We start from the raw sequence: 19,443 nt of genomic DNA, 5'->3' as shown, positions 1-19,443 counted from the left end.
GAATGCAAGGCCTGGCTTTTGGTAGATTAGTAGATGCTGATAACCCCTTGATGAATGACTATATGAATGAAGGAGTGCTGTGTGGTTTTAAAAAACAATGTATAAGGACGTTTAGTGTCCCTGCCTGAGAGAAGCCTAAATCTGGCAAGAAAGAGTAAACATTAGCACATAACTAAGCATTGATCTATATGGTACAGAACCCAACTTTAATAGATGGAGATCTACTGATCTATTGATTTAACTGTACACTTCAGAGAGAATAAGTAGAAGTTGGACAAAGGGAAAAAGGGAAGTTTTGAGGAAGGAGTAATTAAATAGGTAAAGAGAGAAAGGTAACAATGGTCATAGTAAACCTGTGTTTCGTTGGGAAATGACTATGGTATGCTGAATAATGACACCCCCTCCCCCAACAAAGATATCCATTTCGTAATTCCCAGAACCCGTGAATGTGGCCATGAATGGCAAAAGAGACTTTGCAGATGTGCAGATGTGTATAAGTTAAGGATCCTGAGATGAGGAGAGTATCCTGGTTTATCCAGATGGGCCCAATGATGTCATCACAAGGGTCCTTGGAAAAGGAGGGCAGGATTTCAGAGTAAGTAGTAGATGGGACGACAGAAGCATGAGTTGGGAGTGACATAAGGAAGGGCCAAGGAACACAGGCAGCCTGTGGAAGCTGAAAAGGCAAAGCAGTGGATCACTCCACGAAGCCTCCAGAAGGAACAATCTGACTTTAGCTTAGTGAGACTGACTTCAGACTTCTGACCTCCAGAACTGTAAGAAAACAAATCTGCATTGTTCTAAGCTACTAAGTGTGTGGTAATATGTTATGGCAGCCACGGAAAATTAATTCACTGACCAATCTGGCTAGCTGATACAAGGTTGCTCCAAAAATAGAATTAAATTATATAGGTTGGATTAAGAAAGACGTGTACAAAGAACAAAACCAATGAGAACAGAAAGAAAAATAAGCATTGTGGCACACAAGTTGGCACTGGGTCCTTGGTGCACTCCCAGGTGTTCCTCTATTTAATTCTTCTACCAAGCTGCAGGGAGGTTGGCATCTCCATTTTGTAAATGAAAAGATGGAGGTTCTAATGATCACATGAGTAATGAGTGGAGGATTCAAGATTTGAACTCAAGTCTGTCTGACTCAAGACAAGATAGAAAACAACAAGACTTTATATTCACATCAGTGTAATATAAATAAATGACATATAAAATTATTTCCTAAGCACTATTTCAACTGATCATTATAATAATCCTGTGAGGGAGTCAGAGCAGGTTTTATTGATTTTGCAGATGATCAAACCAAGATTAAAGTTAATGAGTTGTGCAAGGTCACAGGCTGTAGAGTGGCCAAGCTCAGAGCCACTTCTGTAAAGTGAAGGAGATCTGTATGCAGGTGCTAACTGTAACACACTGTGGCTGTAAGATTCTTGTTTCTGGAACAGCCAGCTAGTGTAACTTCTGAGTACAAGGTGATGGCAATTCTTTCAAGGAAGAATTGGTAGGACTTGGTGACAAAGCATAGTACAAAATGCTGGAGAACAGAGTAAAGAGATCCCTCAACAGTCACAAGAGAGAAGGTATTCTAGTTGAAATACATTTCAGGTATTGATCTTGACCTGACACATAAGAGATGCCTCATGAATATCTGTTCAATCAATTGAAATGTCCATTAAGAAGTTGCATAATCAGAATTTGGGAGGGAGAGGCAGGCTTGACCCATAGTTTTAAGAATCATAAGGATAGAAATGGAAGTTAATGTCATAAAGATGGATGAGCTTTCTGAGAGAGTAGCTATAGAAAAGACAGTCTGCCTCACCAGATAGCATGATTCCCCGGGTTTGAAAAGTCCTGTGTGTTCTAGACACCCCCTATTAAAATGTAGAGCAGCTGGTAAGCTGACAGAGCTTTAACCAGTATCAGCCAACACCTCAGAGAGACTTTGCTTCCCACTATAATAGGCTACTTAACAGTGTTAGGGTAGAGAAAGAAGCTTCTGGGAAGTTAGGGTGTGAGTTGTGAAAGAAACCTGAATGAGATGTGAATGTGAAGAAAACAAACCAAAGTAATTTCTCAGTTCTGCCTAGGATAGGCGTGCTCTTAAGTATAAGAATACCAAGTAATTTTATCAGAATTTTTATGATAACTACTGTTCTGGTTTATTTTAGTCAGCATTCAGTTCTCCTCAGAGTGTCAACTATATCTTTAAAAAGGAATGACTTCCTTTTTATGGCTTAGTAATATTCCATTGTATATATGTGCCACATCTTCTTTATCCATTCATCCATCGATGGGCGTTTAGGTTGTTTCCATGACCTGGCTATTGTAAATAGTGCTGCAATGAACATTGTGGTACATGACTCATTTTGAATTATGGTTTTCTCAGGGTATATGCCCAGTAGTGGGATTGCGGGTCATATGGTAGTTCTATTTTTAGTTTTTTTAAGGAAACTCCATACTGTTTGTAGAGACATGGATAGACCTAGAGTCTGTCATACAGAGTAAAGTAAGTCAGAAAGAGAAAAACAACATATTAACGCATATATGTGGAATCTAGAAAAATGGTACAGATGAACCTATTTACAGATCAGGAATAGAGATGCAGATGTAGACAATGGACGTGTGGACACGGTTGTGGGGGAAGCAGGGGTGGGATGGACTGGGAGATTGGAATGGACATATATACACGACCATGTGTAAAACAGATGGCTAGTGGGAACCTGCTGTGTAGTGCGGGGAGCTCAGCTCGGTGCCCTGTGGTGACCTAGATGGGTGGGATGGGGGGGAGGGTGGGAGGGAGGCCCAAGAGGGAGGGGATACGTTTATATGTATGGCTGACTCACTTAATTGTACAGCAGAAATTAACATTGTAAAACAATTATACCTCAATAAAAAAAAAAAAAAAAAAAGGAACGAATTCTTTAGCTCTTCAAGATGAACAGAGAATTTGAGTTCCTTCCATCTTGGAAGTGAATTCTGGGTCCAGCCTTGCCTACTGCTTGAAAATAAGAGAAGTCACCATGTGCCCGTTCATGTACCTTGTATACATCACTACAACTCTTGTTACAACCTGTTCTACATGCATGAAGACCATGCTTACTTACAGAGGCCAAGGCTCTGGTTGCACAACTGGTAGGGGTGAAGTCAGGACAAAGGTGTTGAATTCCAAAGCCCCAGGAATCCTCTCCCTGAAGGGTGTGGGCTTTTTATTTTTTTTAATAAGTTGAGGTCCAGCTATAAAGAGAAAATGAGAGAAATAAGAGACTAGAATACATTTCTATACCCGCCAGCATCTGCTATCCAGCCTAGCACATCATAGGTGCCTATTTATTTGTTGAATTGAATAGGTAAACTTCTGGGCAACTTCAAGCCCTTCCAAACTCTGCTGTGATAATAACAGATCTACAAAAATGGTTTGATTAATGAAATCTTGAGCACAAATTCTCATTCTGGCAAAATCCACAAATTTATCACTCTGTAGTCCCTTTTGAATCAATTTATAAGAACACCTTGCCCTACAGATTATCTAGCAAGGGAGAGGGCCCATGCAGCCTCAGTGGAATTTAAGGATTTGGTTATTATTTTTATTTATTATCTGTAGAGTTCAGAAAATATGTATGTATTTAGTGCAAACAAAATATCTGCTCTTTGCTCTAAGCAGTTACAGCCTCAACTAGGAAAAGAAAATATATCAGGCCCCAGATACAATACCCACAGGAGTGGCTAAATGTCAGAGGTGCAGGCCTAATTATTATTTATTTATTTTTCTGGCTCTGCTGTGGGAAACTTGGGTCTCAGTTCCTCCGAGTCTCAGAATCACAATCTTCAGGAAGAGATTCAGCCACGCCTCTCGTCCTAATCCCTAACTTAGCTCAGGAAACCAATAAGCTACAAAAGGACACGCCAGGATGTTTTCCTAACCCTCGGTAGAGACTCACAGGCAAGAGTGTTATTCATCCCTGTGTCCCTCCGTACATCCTCCCTGGGGTTAATACATCTGACAAGGTGTCAATATATCCCCAAATATGTTCTTCATTTTAATATAAAAATGATAATACTCTATCCCTGAATCAAAACAGAGATGTTTGAAACTCACTGATGCTGGGAAGGGTATTGTCGACAAAAGAGAAGAAACAAATTTTAAGGAGTCACAACAGTTGAAAAGTGATTTTCTCTCAGGTAACATTTCTCAAGCAGGAAAAAAAAGGTTTAATTCCTATGCAGAATTCCAAAAAAGAATACAAAAAAAAACACTTAAAAGCTTCCTAGCAATGATCTCAAAGTCATAAAAGAGACGTTGTGTACAAGACCCTAGGAAAAGAATAGAATTTATATTTCAATATTCGTCATTTAAAAGAGATGCTGTTTTTAAAATAATGAACCACTGACATTTGAATGTTGGCACAATGTGCTAAAAATGCACTCTGAATATCTGAGAGAAAAAGATGATTGGGAAGGCTACACTTTCCCCTTAATGCAAAACATATGTGCTTTTAAAATAAACTTGTATTTTAATTTTTTAAATTTATTTCTAGTTTGTCTAGATTTTGTTTTATGAGTCATTTCACTTTTGCAATATTTTGAAACCCTTCTTTTTAAAAACCAGGTGGTCAACTGTTTTAGAATGAAAAAATTCAAAGGAAAACTTTAAGCTTTAAACCTCAAATCTATAAAGTTCAGTAGACTTTTTTGCAACTCAAAGAGTGTGGCATTATATGATAGTCACCCTTCAAGTTCCTAACTTTAGGAAAACTGTATTATTATGTGATCCTATACGCTATCACACACACACACGCACACACACATAGCCATACACAGTTCCAACTTCTATTATAGTCTATGTATATATATATATGAATATATCCAACTACTCTTACCTGTAATCCAGATTTTCTTTCTGACAAATGTCTTTAATAAACTCTTGGAAACTATATGTGATAACAGGGATACTGAGCTGTGATAAAAGTAGTTTTAGTCAGAAGGAAATTACCCAAAATTATTTCTTTCCATTTGCATTACTAACCTGCAAATTTGCTATCTGTCTGTACATGATCAAGAAATCTAATTTTGGTCAGGTGATTATCAACCTGGTGTTAAATCAAAATTGCATATTTGGGAAGGGGGAGAGATGTTACAATTATGTTCAAGAACAATTATAATACAAGCTTTCTATGTATGGACAATCAGATTATACTTTGACCAAGGTTTTGCTTAACAGATTTTTAAAAACATTTCTTTACTTGTTTTTGTGTTCTATTTAAAAGAGAGAGACAGCGTGTTGTTTTTATCCAAGATCTCACTGTACAAAGAAGTCAACAACTAACTTAGTCAATTGCTTAGGAAAAGAAATCAATGCAGCAAAGCAACACAAACTTCTATTTTTAGTCACTAGGGGCCACATCCAAAATGTAGACAGAAATAAACATGTAATTTAAACATATTGATGTTGCAGTCACAAAATAAATTAAAAATTCCGGGAGGGCTTGGTCCATCTCTCAGTGTGTGTGATCATTTTTAGCAGAGGTACAAATGCTGTTGTATATTTGATGCAGAAAGAGAAACATGTGTTAGTATAATAATAACAGCTTTTCATTTCTCCTTTGTGAGAGAAAAATCTTAAGTGACTTCTCCCTGTTACTTTGGGTAATGAAGCAATCCTGGAATGTTCGGGGGGAGAATATAGCACAACATGTTAAGGAAATGTGGATGGCACTGATGTTCCGTCAGATGTGCTAAAAATAGCTCCGTACTAGGAATTCCTTTTTTATCAAACAACACGGGGGCCAGTTTCTCATCCTACGAACACCGGTGGACTCTGTGGGAAACAGCCTACCCTTTTTATTTTTAAAGCCGATTTTATGCCTTATCTGGAAATCTGAACAAAAAGTCCTGCTAAGTTAGGCAATACACAGCATCTTCTCTACTTGAAATAGAGAATATGGCTGTGATAAGTATGATCTAATATATTTTGAAGAAAACCAAATAGTCACATAGGAAAAGTTTATTTATAGTGTCCTGGAGGAAAGAGGAAATAATTTCAAAACTTAAATATTTTGCGGGAAAAACTAGTCACAAATCTTATCACAGATGATCTAGTAAAAATAATCCCTTTTGCACAGAGAAGATTATAATCATGACTTAGGTTAAAAGAAAATCGGGAGTTGTATCTGATAAAATAAGATGAAATCTGATAAAACCTGATTTTATCTGACAAAATCTCTAGGGCAGGAAACTGGCTGCCTTATCAATTCTAAATGATAAAAAATGGCTCTCAAGCTGTAGACCATAAAATTAAGCAAAAATATTTTGCATGTGAGAAGAGAATTTCTTAGACTTAGTCCAAAGGCAGACCTATTGTGACTCATAGATTTATCAGTGATGAAATTAGGTATACTAGAATCTTCCTCCCACTGGTAACATTTGCAGTCAGCGTGAATGGTTTTTCTCAGTGTAGAGTTTCCAACTCCTGGTATAATAGCTTCCTCCTATCAAATGATAGCACAAAACATAGAAAAGTATATTCTTCTTTGTGGGGAAGGGTTTTAATTCTGAAACATAGTTTATAATAATATTCTGAGAGATTACTAAATTTGGTTTTCAAATTGAAAAAGGAATTTATCATTCATTATTATTTAATGAACCTTTCAGAGACTAGAAATACAATTATTCTTCATTGTGGGTCAGTATTTATTTTAAAAATACTAGAAACTGAAGAATAGTAACAATAATTTAATTTCATCATATACTATTATATTCTAGGATCTTTTCTAAGTATTTCCTATTATTAACTCATCAAACCATGACAAAGTAGGTACAATGAGTATTGTCATTTTACAGAAAAGGAAACTGAGGTGACCTGTCCAAGCTTACAGGAAGAGTTCTGTGGCAAAGTCAAGCTTTGGAACCAGAAGGTTTGACTCTAACATCCATGCTCCTAACTACTGTGCTGGTTTACCTATGACTTTTTAAAAAGATAATGAATTCCTCATTTTTCTACCTTGCTAGTGAGATCATATATTTGCTGCAAAGCAACAGTTGTCAATTTTCTTCTTCAAAATATTTCAATTGAGTGCATATCCTGTGTTCCTATTCTTTTATTTTACGACTCTGTGTTTTTTAATTGGACATGATTTTAAAAATTGTACTTTTTTTTTTTTTGGCCACACTGTGCAGCTTGCAGGATCTTAGTTCCCTGACCAGGGATCGAACCTGGGGCCCTGGCAGTGAGAGTGCTGAGTTCTAACCACTGGACCACCAGGGAATTCCCTAAAAAATTGTATTTTTTTAATCCAAAGAAAAAAAGTTATGGAGTGAATTACTGGGATCACTAATATTTGTATTATTTTCAATTTTTTGTAATGTGGTTGTCTTTCATAATAGGATTTTAAAGGTTGTAAGCCCAGAATTTTGTGCTAAAGAATGAGAAGAAAACTCAACTCCCTGCCATTTCCAGTTTTCACAAGTTTACTTCTTTTTATACCACTCATTCCTGTCCTAATCAGAATTTTTAAAGGACTTCTGATTACAAACGATTCACAAAGGGGACTCCTGCATTTTTCCTATTCCCTGAATAGATAAAGGATTTGTAGGTGGGGACAGACAGGAAAAAATACAGTCTGTGGAATCTTGCCTAGGCTTGCTGATGAGGAGGAGAAAGGGAGCTCTTACAGCTAAAACTAGTAACTGTGGTTTCTCCAAAAATGGAAGAACCTTCTGTCGATAATCACAGTGGGCAAGTATCTAGTTAGACCACCATGGAAGATGGACGTGGGGTAACAAGTTAAATATAGAGACTTGATTTCAGCAGCATTTTGGGTACTTTGTAATCATTAAATTGTGCACAATTCAGCCATCTAAGTTAGAGCATAATCCAGTAAAAATTATACATGTTATTGTTGTCCTTTTCTGCTGCAAATTTGTGTGGGGGGGGGAGAGAGGGGAATATGTTTGTGTTACATTATGATGTAAAAAGTATTGCAAACAGTTCCCATTTTCAATAGATAGGCTATAATTTTTTGGTGTTTGTTATTTAAATTCAGCAGACAATAGCTTTAGTAAGTGTATGAATAGACAGTGCCCTTTAGAGCATGATAGATATGACTAGTAGAGGTTTTTTCTCTCTGAGGCTAATCTGCAGCAACTGCAAAACAAGTTTTTCTGCATTCACTCCATTCGATAAATTTGAAAACATCCCATTCCCTTATTCACTGGTGCATGTCCCAAACTGTTGATACCAGTTTTGTTATCATGCCATGTGGAGCAACCATGGGAGAATAAATGGCGAGGTCCTTAAAGGTACCTGTTTTGCCAGAGTCATGTGCACCCATTACTGGGATGTTCTGCTCATGTTCTGAGTCTCCCTCAAATGCTGGGAGTTTGGATCATGTAGCAAAATGACAGAAGAGCCCACTGTCCACTGTGGCCTTGAACAGACCTGTTCCATTCCCGGTAGTAGAGCATTCTTATTCAAGCCTGAGGGGATGGACCGGCATCCAGTTGACACCCATCTCCCCCTGTCCTGCCTTGGCAGGGTTTGCAGTACACTAGTGGTTGCAGCCGGGGTTGCTAATTCCACTCCATGGACACCTGTCTCTGGCATACCATGGGAGTTTGATGGCTTTGGAAATTCCAATATGTGCCACAGTTGTTTCTAAGAGGAGAGGACTCTTCATCAACTTAGCAGAAGTGTTATGAAAGGGTGAAAGATAGGCGTGTACAGTTATGGTAGCCTCTGTGGGGCATCCAGAGACAAATGATAAAAATGAAGAAAGATAAACCCTATGGTGGAAGTACATGGGAACCTTACTTTGGGATAGTTCACATACATTTTAATGATTCTAACTTTTAAATTTACTTTTCCAAGGCTGTCATTCTTCTCAAGGCTCAAAACTAACACTGAGAAGCAGGATTTGGGGACATTTCTTCAGGAAGCATGTATTAAGCTCTTCTATGTGACAGGCACTGGAGTAAGGAAGGTAGAAAGACAGCTGCTGTCCAGGAAAGTACAGTCTAGTGAAATGTCAGAATATTAAACTGACTTCAGGAGAGCAAATTAAGTTTCTTGCTTAACTGCCGTGACAATAATGTATGGATAAATTTAATAATCAATAAGGGATATAATTTTAGGTAATTTTTCAAACCCAGCTAGAAGTAGAACATCACTAACCCAATACTGAAATGAAGCCAAAGGCTAACTGCAGAATCACTGATTTTTATTTTTTAATCAGCTAATACTTCAGGGTTACAGCTTTCTGATATTATTAAACAAGAGCCTAATCCTTAAAAACATGCTTTGTCTGAGAGTTAGTACTAGGCATGAATGAAAGGATGTTTTTAAAGAAAAAAATGAGAAATCAAAGTATAGATTTATGATATATAATCATATAGATACACACAATCTAGGAATGTGTATATGAATGTATGTGAGTACATACGCATTCCTTCATCATAAAGATGATGTTAGGGTCTAACAAGATAATAATAGACTAATTCCTAGTTAATATGATTACATTCATTTCTCAGACAACTCATGGAAATACTGTCTTTTAATTTAAAAAGCATTATTTATGAATATGTAGATAGTTTCTGACGTTCAATTAAAAACATACTTTTAGTTGTTAAAAAATAAATAACCATGTTTTACAATAGGCAGGTTTACCTACTCAGGGTTAAAATTCCACACACTTTCATAAAGTACCACAAGCTCGATTTCTGAAGTTGGTCAGTATCTGGGAAGAAGTCTACTCACTGTCACACAATATGCACATGCAGGAGGGGGCGAGTCGGGGGGAGAGTGAGGCTGCTCAAAGCACAGGCCAGGCACACTCATTTCTAGGTTCAGCCATAGGCGACCCCTCTGGGACACTCAGATCCAGTGGGGCAGTGCTCCAGCCCAGGTGAGCCTGCTGCCTCCACCATTGCTGCCCCCAAAATCTGGCCTGGAAGTGCCCCCAAAGTGCTGTGAAAACCCTTCTGGAAGTGGGTTGAGCTGGTGTCTGCCAAGCAACAGCTGTCAGGAGATTGGTGGTCTACCTGACTGGGATTTACATGGATCATATCCAAACTTCCCATGAGCATCCAAGGCCAAGGCTTGGTCTGTGCCCTGAAGCGCCCCAGAGGACCCAGAGCCGTGGCAATGACCTCCAGCGTGTGTTGGCGTGCCAACTGTCATTGTGTGGTCTCCAAGTGGCTTGTGGTCTGATTTGCACAGTTTCGCAGAGACTGAAGCCTTTGGGGCTGGAAACAGCTTAGGATCACACTGCAGAACCAGTGCAGGGGTTGCCCACAGCAAGATCTCTTTGTTCATCCCTCAGTTAGCCAGGGAAAGAGACATCACTCCCTCTCCTCAAAGCACAGTTTCCATTGGAACCTGATGTGGTAACTTTTTTTTTTTTTTTTTTTTTTTTTTTTTTAATACTTTATTTATTTATTTATTTATTTATTTATTTATTTATTTATGGCTGTGTTGGGTCTCTTAGTTTTCGTGTGAGGGCTTTCTCTAGTTGCGGCAAGTGGGGGCCACTCTTCATCGCGGTGCGGAGGCCGCTCTTCATCGCGGTGCGCGGGCCTTTCACTATCGCGGCCCCTCCCGTTGCGGGGCACAGGCTCCAGACGCGCAGGCTCAGTAGTTGTGGCTCACGGGCCCAGTTGCTCCGTGGCATGTGGGATCTTCCCAGACCAGGGCTCGAACCCGTGTCCCCTGCATTAGCAGGCAGATTCTCAACCACTGCGCCACCAGGGAAGCCCCGTGATGTGGTAACTTTTGTCCTGCACTTAGCATTTTACATTAAAATTGCTCAGTCCCATATAAAGGACAGCCTTCTGAATGGGAAAAAATATTTTGAAATGATATGACTGATAACGGGTTAATATTCCAACATATATAAACAGTTTATACAACTCAACAGCAAAAAACAAACAAGCCAATTAAAAAATGGGCAGAAGACCTGAATAGACATTTTTTCAAAGAAGACATTCAGATGGCCAACAGGGACATGAAAAGATGCTCGGCATCACTAATCATCAGGGAAATGCAAATCAAAACCACAATGAGATGTCACCTCACACCTGTCAGAATGGCCGTCATCAAAAAGACCACAAATAACAAATGCTGGAGAGGGTGTGGAGAAAAGGGAACCCTCATGCACTGTTGGTGGGAATGTAAATTGGTGCAGCCACTGTGGAGAACAGTATGGAGGTTTCTCAAAAAACTAAAAATAGAACTACCATATGATCCAGCAGTTCCACTCTTGGGTATATATCCAAAAAAATAAAAAAGTAAAAACACTAATTAGAAAAGATACATGCACCCCAAAGTTCATAGAAGCATTATTTACAATAGCCAAGATATGGAAGCAACCTAAGTGTCCATCGACAGATGAATGGAAAAAGAAGATGTGGTATATATACACAATGGAATGCTACTCAGCCATAGAAAAGAATGAAATTTTGCCATGGACTTGGAGGGTATTATGCTTAGTGAAATCAGTCAGACAGAGAAAGACAAATATTGTATGATATCACTTATATAGGGAATCTAAAAAATAAAACAAACAAATATATAGCAAAACAAAAACAGACTGACAGGTATGGAAAACAAAACTACTGGTTACCAGTCAGGAGAGGGAAGTAAGGAGGGGCAAGATACGGGTATGGGGTATGGGGTTAAGAGATACAAACTACTATGTATAAAATAGATAAGCAACAAGGTTATATTGTATAGCACAGGGAATTATAGCCATTATTTTGTAATAACTTTTAATAGAGTATAATCTGTAAAAATACTGAATCACTATGCTATACACTTGAAAATAATATAATATTGCAAATCAACTATACTTTAATAAAAAATAAATTTATAAAAAAGGATCCTTGATTGACAGAATGATTCAGATATTGTACTATGAGCTGAATGAGAATGCAGTCAGCCAGTCTCCTGAGGCTACACAGCAGGAACTCAACCATTATACGTGGTCCCAAATGAAACTGAAATGCTTCTGAGAACACAGATTACTTCTGCAGATCCACCACAATAACACCTCCTATTTTGTTAGCCTTTATCTTAGTGCTAAATTAAGAACAACAACAATAATAATAGTAAACACTTATCTAGTATTTATTATGTGCCATGCCCCTTCTAAGAGTTCTCATTTAATCCTCACAGTAACATAATAAGGTGTGGTTTCTTATTGTACCCATTTTATAGATAAGAAAACTGAGGCATGGAGAGGTCAACTAATTTGCCCATATGTGGTAAATGTTGTGCCAGGATAGGTTCTCTTAATCATGTGATTTGCTTGTTCTTATTTATATTTTAATTCTTAATGTGTTTGCTTATCTGCTTTATTTGCCCAGTGCAGATTAGCTGGAGAACTAGGATAACAGTGTTGGGAGTCAGGTGGAGGTAGGTTGTTAGAGACAAGACAGAGAAGTCATATTGAAACACAGGAGGCAAGAAAAAGAAAAGCCAGGACTGTATCACTACACAGTACAGTATACATGCTTGGTTTTTAAAATGACACCATATTTTCAAGATAAGTTTGTTTCATGCTAAGTGAAGTAAGCCAGACAAAGACAAATATCATAGGATATCACTTATATGCGGAATCTAAAAAAAATTATACAAATGAACTTATGTACAAAACAGAAACAGACCCAGACATAGAAAACAAATTTATTGTTACCAATGGGGAAATGGGGGGGGGGGGATAAATTAGGAGTTTGGAATTAACATATATACACTACCATATATAAAATAGATAACAAACAAGGACCTACTGTATAGGGAATTATATTCAATATTTTGTAATAACCTATAAAGGAAAAGAATCTGAAAAAAATAGATATATACGTATGTATAACTGAATCACTTTTTTGTACACCTGAAACTAACACAACATTGTAAATCAACTAGACTTCAATAAAAAGAGACAGAAAGAAAGATGGAAAGAAAGAGAGAGAGAGAAAGAGGAAGGAAGGAAGGAAGGAAGGAAGGAAGGAAGGAAGGAAGGAAAGACGGGAGAAAGTTTGTTTCAATGATATCTTCTAGAAGACAGGGATTTGATTAAAATATCTTAGATAAATTTCCATCCTAAGGGATAAAGATGAAGAAAATAGATAACTGCTTAAACAGGTAAGAAGTGCACTCCCTTCTGGAAACAGAATAAGGACTGTTTATAATCAGTGTCATCTTTTTATATGTAAATTTCCCTAATAGAACATGCTTCAGGGGAGGAACGCAGCTTTCTTATTACTCATGAAGACCTTTTACCACTCTATCACTAAACTAGGAATAAAATAAACTCATAAGCAAATCTTTTTCTTGTTTCTACTTGGTCCTGAGTATTTCCTCTGCTTCTCCACACTTCCTCCCACTTAGCAACTCAGAATCTTTCATACCCGGGTGAACAGAATGAATGAGCAAACTTTGTTTTCACAATGTTGTATTTGAAGAGATCGGCACTCTTTGAACGCGCACGCCAGTATTGGAAAGTTGTCTCTTACATGGTCCAAGCAACTCAGCCTCCTTTTAAAAGTTTTCAGTAGAGCTTTATTCACTGGGCAAGACACGTCATGTCCTCTTGCGTAATGCCCCAAATTTCAAGACCTTTTCCCAAAAGTCCCTTTTTCTATGTCATAGCTCTCATCATTGTCTCTAGGGCATTTATCATAGCAGCATAAGCAAGAAGGCTATGCTCTGGTTCATTCCTAAAATCCCACAGGAAAAGTACAACATCGTTTTTGTTCAGACGACATACAAAAACGCACCTCTCTGAAGTGTTCCCAGGCCCCCTTTTCCTCCACTCCCTCACAGTTAAATTTAATCTCTTTATAGTCTCAGCTTCTATGGCATTTTATTTAAAGTTCTTTTATAGTATTTTAATATTGAATCATGTTAATTTCACTTTATAAATATTCACTAAGGATCTGCTCTGAGCTAGGCAATTAGATATACAATGAATGTGGACCAGACAGGTAAACACCCAAGTGCTCACAAATTACTTTGATCTAGTGGGCTAATCAGACAAATAATGGACAGTGCAACACAGTGAGAAATTTACTGTAAAAGAATAAGAGCAGGGAGTGATAGCACCTTGTTTGGAACTGAGGATCCAGAAGAGGAATAAGGACAGATGTGGCTGAAAAATGTTGGGACCTGACTATGAACTCTTGCTTATCTTCCTTCTACCCAAGGAAGACAAGGACAAAGAGGACAGCATTCTTTCCTACTGACAACTAAAGGCAATGCTCAGATTCCTTTGCAACATGGCTCTTTGGTCAGCAGACCCCTGGAGTCCCTTGCTACACTTTCAGGGAGACTTCAAGGTCAAACTATTTTCATAAAAATAAAAAGACATCACTTTCCTTTTCACTGTATTGACATTTACACTGAAAAGGAAACTTCTGGCACCTTAGCATAAATCAAAGCAGTGGAACCAAACTGTATTGTGATCATTGAATACTTGACCTCCATCATTCACAGAGGGGAAAATGAAAAGCCAATTAACTTAAGAATATCCTTGATGAAGCAGTAAAAGAATTAATTTTATTAAATCTCTGTCTTTGAATTCATGTCTTGAAGACGTCCATGTAATGAAATGGGAAGTACAAATAAAGCACTTCTGCTGCCTACAGAAGTATGATGGTCGCAGAGAAAAGCACTGGTGTGATTGTTTGAGTTGGAAGTTGAACTAGCTGCTTTTTTCATGAAACACCATTTTCACTTGAAAAACATTTAACAGGCAAACTATGGTTATTCAGACTTGGGTATTTGGCAGACATTTTCTCAAAATGAACCAAGTAAGACTGTTACTTGAAAAACAACTGATAGTATTTGTTGCCTGTAACTGAATTCAAGCTTTCAAGTGAAAATTAGAATTTTGGAAGACTTGCATCTATAACCTTGAGTTAGACAGCATTATAATACTTAAAAGGTTTCCTAATGAAATAGTGGTGATATTAACAAATATGATTTTTTAAATGTTGTATAATAAAATGCACCAACATTTGGCAAATCTTTAAAGCAGACTAATAAATGATGTTACAGAATCATGCATGGGGAAAGAGCCATTCAAAGAGCAAGATGATCTAACGAATTTAATATAATGAGCAAGAAAAAATCATTGATATGGGTTCAGATTCCACATTGTACCCAGCCTTTAAAAGTTTTGAGTCAAAGAATATCCATAATTATCCAAAAAAGCTATTAAAATACTCTTCTTTTTTCTAATACATATCTGCATGAGGCCTGATTTTCTTTATTTCAACCAAAACAACATATTTCAACAGATTGAATGCAGAAACAGATATGAGAATTCAGTCATCTTCATTAAACCAGACATGAAAGAGATATACAAAAATGTAAAATACTGCCAATAATGTCTTCTCCCCAAATGTGGTTTTGCTTTGGGAAAAAAATTGTTTGTAAGACGCAATTATTTTATACAAATATGTTATTTATGTTACCATGTAATGGGCTCATTTTACTTTAAATAAATAAATACTTTAAAAAATTATTCTGTGTTAATTCTTAATGCAGCATACACCAGAGATGTAACCCATGCAAACAAAAGCTCTCTGGGGTCCTCAATATTTTCAGAGTGTAAAGGTGTCCTGAGACATAAAAGTTTGAGAACTGGTGCTTTAGTGGTAGTCAATAAACGGTTGTTGTATGAGTTTAGTGATACAAGTAAAGTGATGTTAAACCACCATCTCTGATAGTATATAATACCTTATCATTGAGAAGAGCTCTCACATCAAATCATTTGAGATAGGTCAGGAAACTGAGAGTCAGAGAGGTTAATTAGCTTAAAAAGATAACACTGCTAGTAAAACTGAGACTAGTTTTGATTCCTCGTTCAAAGCTCCTTCCACTATATCCATTTATCTCTGGTTTAGATTACACATATTTTCAGAACTCTCACAAGCTCAAAATCCTCACTGCTCAACGCTTTGCACTTTTATTTTCTTCCTTTCCTTGTTCTTACATTTGCTTAGATGTCTTGGCTTTGCCAGCGTCGATGGGCAACATAACTACCCTTAGATAATGTGTAATATGGACACATATCCTAAATGAAACTAGACTTTATTCCTGTCTACTTAAAAAAAAATTCAATGGTATCTTTTATACAAACGAATGGAGCAGAAGTTGTTTATAGTCCTTCTGGAAAACAAAAGGATCCATACTTCCTATATCAGTCTTATAAATAAATAATGGAGCTGGGTTGGTCTCAGTTCCCACCCCAGTGCTTTCCAGATAAATTCCAGATAAATCTCTGTCTTTGAATTCATATTCATTCAGGCCCTTTGTGGCTCCCACCTAGAGGAAGTCACTGGTTGTTAGGTTTATGGCTCCTATTCTTTGTAAATCCCTTAAATTTAGGCCATACTGATCGCACAGAATACCCAGGCTCCTACCTTCTGGGTGAAGTTAAACACCAACTTGTATGATATGATTTTATGAGAAGTTTTAATAGTTTTTATTTTATTTGCCACAACTGAAAGTTCAGACATAATATTACCAAGTTATTCTCTTTCACACTATCCTTCACTTTGCTCAGATGTCCTAGTTTGCTTTTACTGTCCCCCTGTGAAGTGATTTAGCTATTTCTGATACTACTTCTCAATATGGTTGCTTTGATTATTCTGATAATCCTTCAATATTCTTCATTTCAAAGTAGTTTCATCTCTTCATTACTTCTATAATACTTTGTTATTCCCTCTATACTCCTAGTATACAAGAAGCATGTATACGTATAGCTGATTCACTTTGTTATACAGCAGAAACTAACACAACAATGTAAAGCAATTATACTCTAATAAAGATGTTTAAAAAAAAAGCGTGTATTTATTCAATAAACAAATTCATGAAGGCATGAATGAAGACTCTACTTGATTATATCATTTGCCTAGATCATCTTTGGATCAATATTATTCAGAATTCCCAAAATACCCATATGTAGAGGTATGAATGGAAATGTTAAAACACTTGATTAATTTACAGTAACATTTTAAAAATCATAAAATATCTAGGAATAAATCTAATGAAAGACATGTAAGACCCCTACAATGGAAACTATAAAAAATTACTGATGGAAATCAAAGATTTAAGTAAATAATGGGATGTACCATGTTCATGAGTTGAAAGGCTCCATATTTTTAAAATATTTGTTCTTCCTAAATTGATCTATACATTCATTATAACCCGAACCAAAATCCTAGCAGATATTTTATGGAAATTGATAAGTTAATTCTAAAATGTGTTTGAAAATGTAAAAAGCCATGAATAGCCCTTGACAAAGAAGTTTGCTGTAAGAAGTCAAGCCTTATTATAAAGCTATAGTATTTGAGACAGTGTGATATTGGCTCAGGATAAATACATAGCCAGTGAAAAAGAAGAGCACACCGAGAAATTGACCCGTAATTAGTTCCATCACCTAATTTATGACAAAGGTGACAGTGCAATGCAGTAGGGGAAAATGGTCTGTATAAATAAATGGTTTGGGGTCAGTTGAATACCTATATGGAAGAAGGTCAATCATGACCCCAGCCCCAACCTCACGGAATACACAAAAATTAGTTTTAAATGTTAAGGAGTTCTAAATGTGAAAGGTAAACAATGAAACTGTTAAAAATATCAAAATGAAGCTTCATGACCTGAAGCTAAGCAAAAACTACTAAAATGAGATACAAAATGCACTAGCCATAAAAGAAAAAAATTCTTACTTAAACTCCTCTATTAAAATTAAGAACTTATGCTTATCAGAACATGATTAACACCTGGGAATTCCCTGGCTGTCCAATGGTTAGGACTCTGTGCTTCCACTGCAGGGGGCACAGGTTCGATCCCTGGTCTGGGAACTAAGATCCCTCAAACCACGCAGTGGGCAAAAAAAAAAAAACAAAACATGATTAACACCTGAAAAGGCTCAGAGTGGCATAAGATATTTGCTAGACATATATTCAACAAAGAACTGATTCTCAGGATAAGAACTCCTATGAATCAGTAAGAAAATGGCAGATAGTGAAACTTTAAAATGGTCAAAAGTCTTAGATATTTTACAAATGAGAATATCCAAGTGGTTAATAAACATATAAGAGATATCCAACTTCAGTAATCATCAAGGAAATTCTAATTAAACTATAATGATATATCATTTACATACCCACTAGAATAGCTAAAATGAAAAAGAAAACACTATACTTACTGAGATCACGAAACAACTGGAACCCTGGTATACTGCTGTTAGGGGTACAGATTAGTTCAACCAATTTGGAAAACTGTCAGTATCTACTAAACCTAAATATACTCATATCCAGTGACCTATCATTTACTCCTAAGTGTATAACCCACAGAAATGCTATTATAGACTGAATCATGGCCTCCCATATTCATAAGTTGAAGTCCTAATCACCAATGTGACCGTATTTAGAGATAGGGCCTTTGAGGAAGCAATTACTGTTAAACGCTGTCATAAGGGTGGGACCCTAATCCAATAGGACTGGTGTCCTTATAAGAAGAGGAAGAGACCCCAGAAGTGTCTGCACAGAGGAAAGACCATGTGAGAACATAGCAAGGAAGCAGTTGTCTGCAAGTTAAGGAAAGCGGCCACTGGAGAAATCAAAACCTACTAGCACCTTGATCTTGGACTTCCAATCTCCAGAACTGTGATAAAATTATTTCTGTTGTTTAAGCCACCCATTCCGTGCTATTTTGTTATGGTAGCTCTAGCAGACTAATACAAATATTGATATATTCAGATGTTAAACAAAAAAGACACGTACAAGAATGTTCCTAGCAATACTGTGAAGAATAACCAAAACCTAGAAACAGCCCAGATGTCCATCAAGTGTAGATTTTTTAAATTGTGGTCATGTATACAAGAGAATATAATTAGGCAGTGAAAACCAATAGATTACAGCTAGACACAACAACATGAATGAATCACATAAACATAAAGTTGACTGAAAGAAATCAAATAGAAAAGAATACATCTTGACTGATTCTATTCATAAAAGTTATGACAAATCAGTCAAAATGAATCTGTGGTGTTAAAAATCAGGAGAGTGGATAATCTTGGGAACAGTAACAGGAAGTGAGTGCCAAGGAGCTTTGTGAGATGCTCTTAGTATTCTGCTTCTTAGTCTCTGTGAGTGCTAGTTAAATGGATATGTCTCTTTTGTGAAAAGTCATTGAACTGTACCATTATTTACTCAGTTTTTTGAATGTATGTTATGCTTCAATAACAGCTAGAAAGTGGTAGGTCTCGTATTCAAACTCTGGCTACCTGACTCCAAATCTCTTAATATTCCATTACCTTGTTAAGTGGTTTTATATTCTGATCCTGTCAGTTAGTCTTAGATATCTGTGTTTATTTTCCCATTATCTATACCAACAACTCATATCATTAAAGATCTTCTACAACTTTTCCCCTG

The 19,443-nt window shown here is 36.9% G+C and overlaps 1 long non-coding RNA gene across 2 annotated transcripts in view; it reads right to left on the bottom strand.

Moving 5' to 3' along the window:
- Nucleotides 1–19,443, bottom strand: part of LOC132352364 (uncharacterized) — an 88,293-nt gene that overhangs the window by 24,466 nt on the left and 44,384 nt on the right. For both annotated transcript variants that reach the window (XR_009498690.1, XR_009498691.1), the window contains exon 2: nucleotides 3,114–3,243. This is a non-coding gene — a long non-coding RNA (uncharacterized LOC132352364). The remainder of the gene's footprint in view (nucleotides 1–3,113; nucleotides 3,244–19,443) is intronic.

The sequence above is a fragment of the Balaenoptera ricei genome, chromosome 18 (assembly GCF_028023285.1).
Source record: "Balaenoptera ricei isolate mBalRic1 chromosome 18, mBalRic1.hap2, whole genome shotgun sequence".
NCBI classification, from domain to species: domain Eukaryota; kingdom Metazoa; phylum Chordata; class Mammalia; order Artiodactyla; family Balaenopteridae; genus Balaenoptera; species Balaenoptera ricei.
This window is presented reverse-complemented; position numbering and strand designations above follow the sequence as displayed.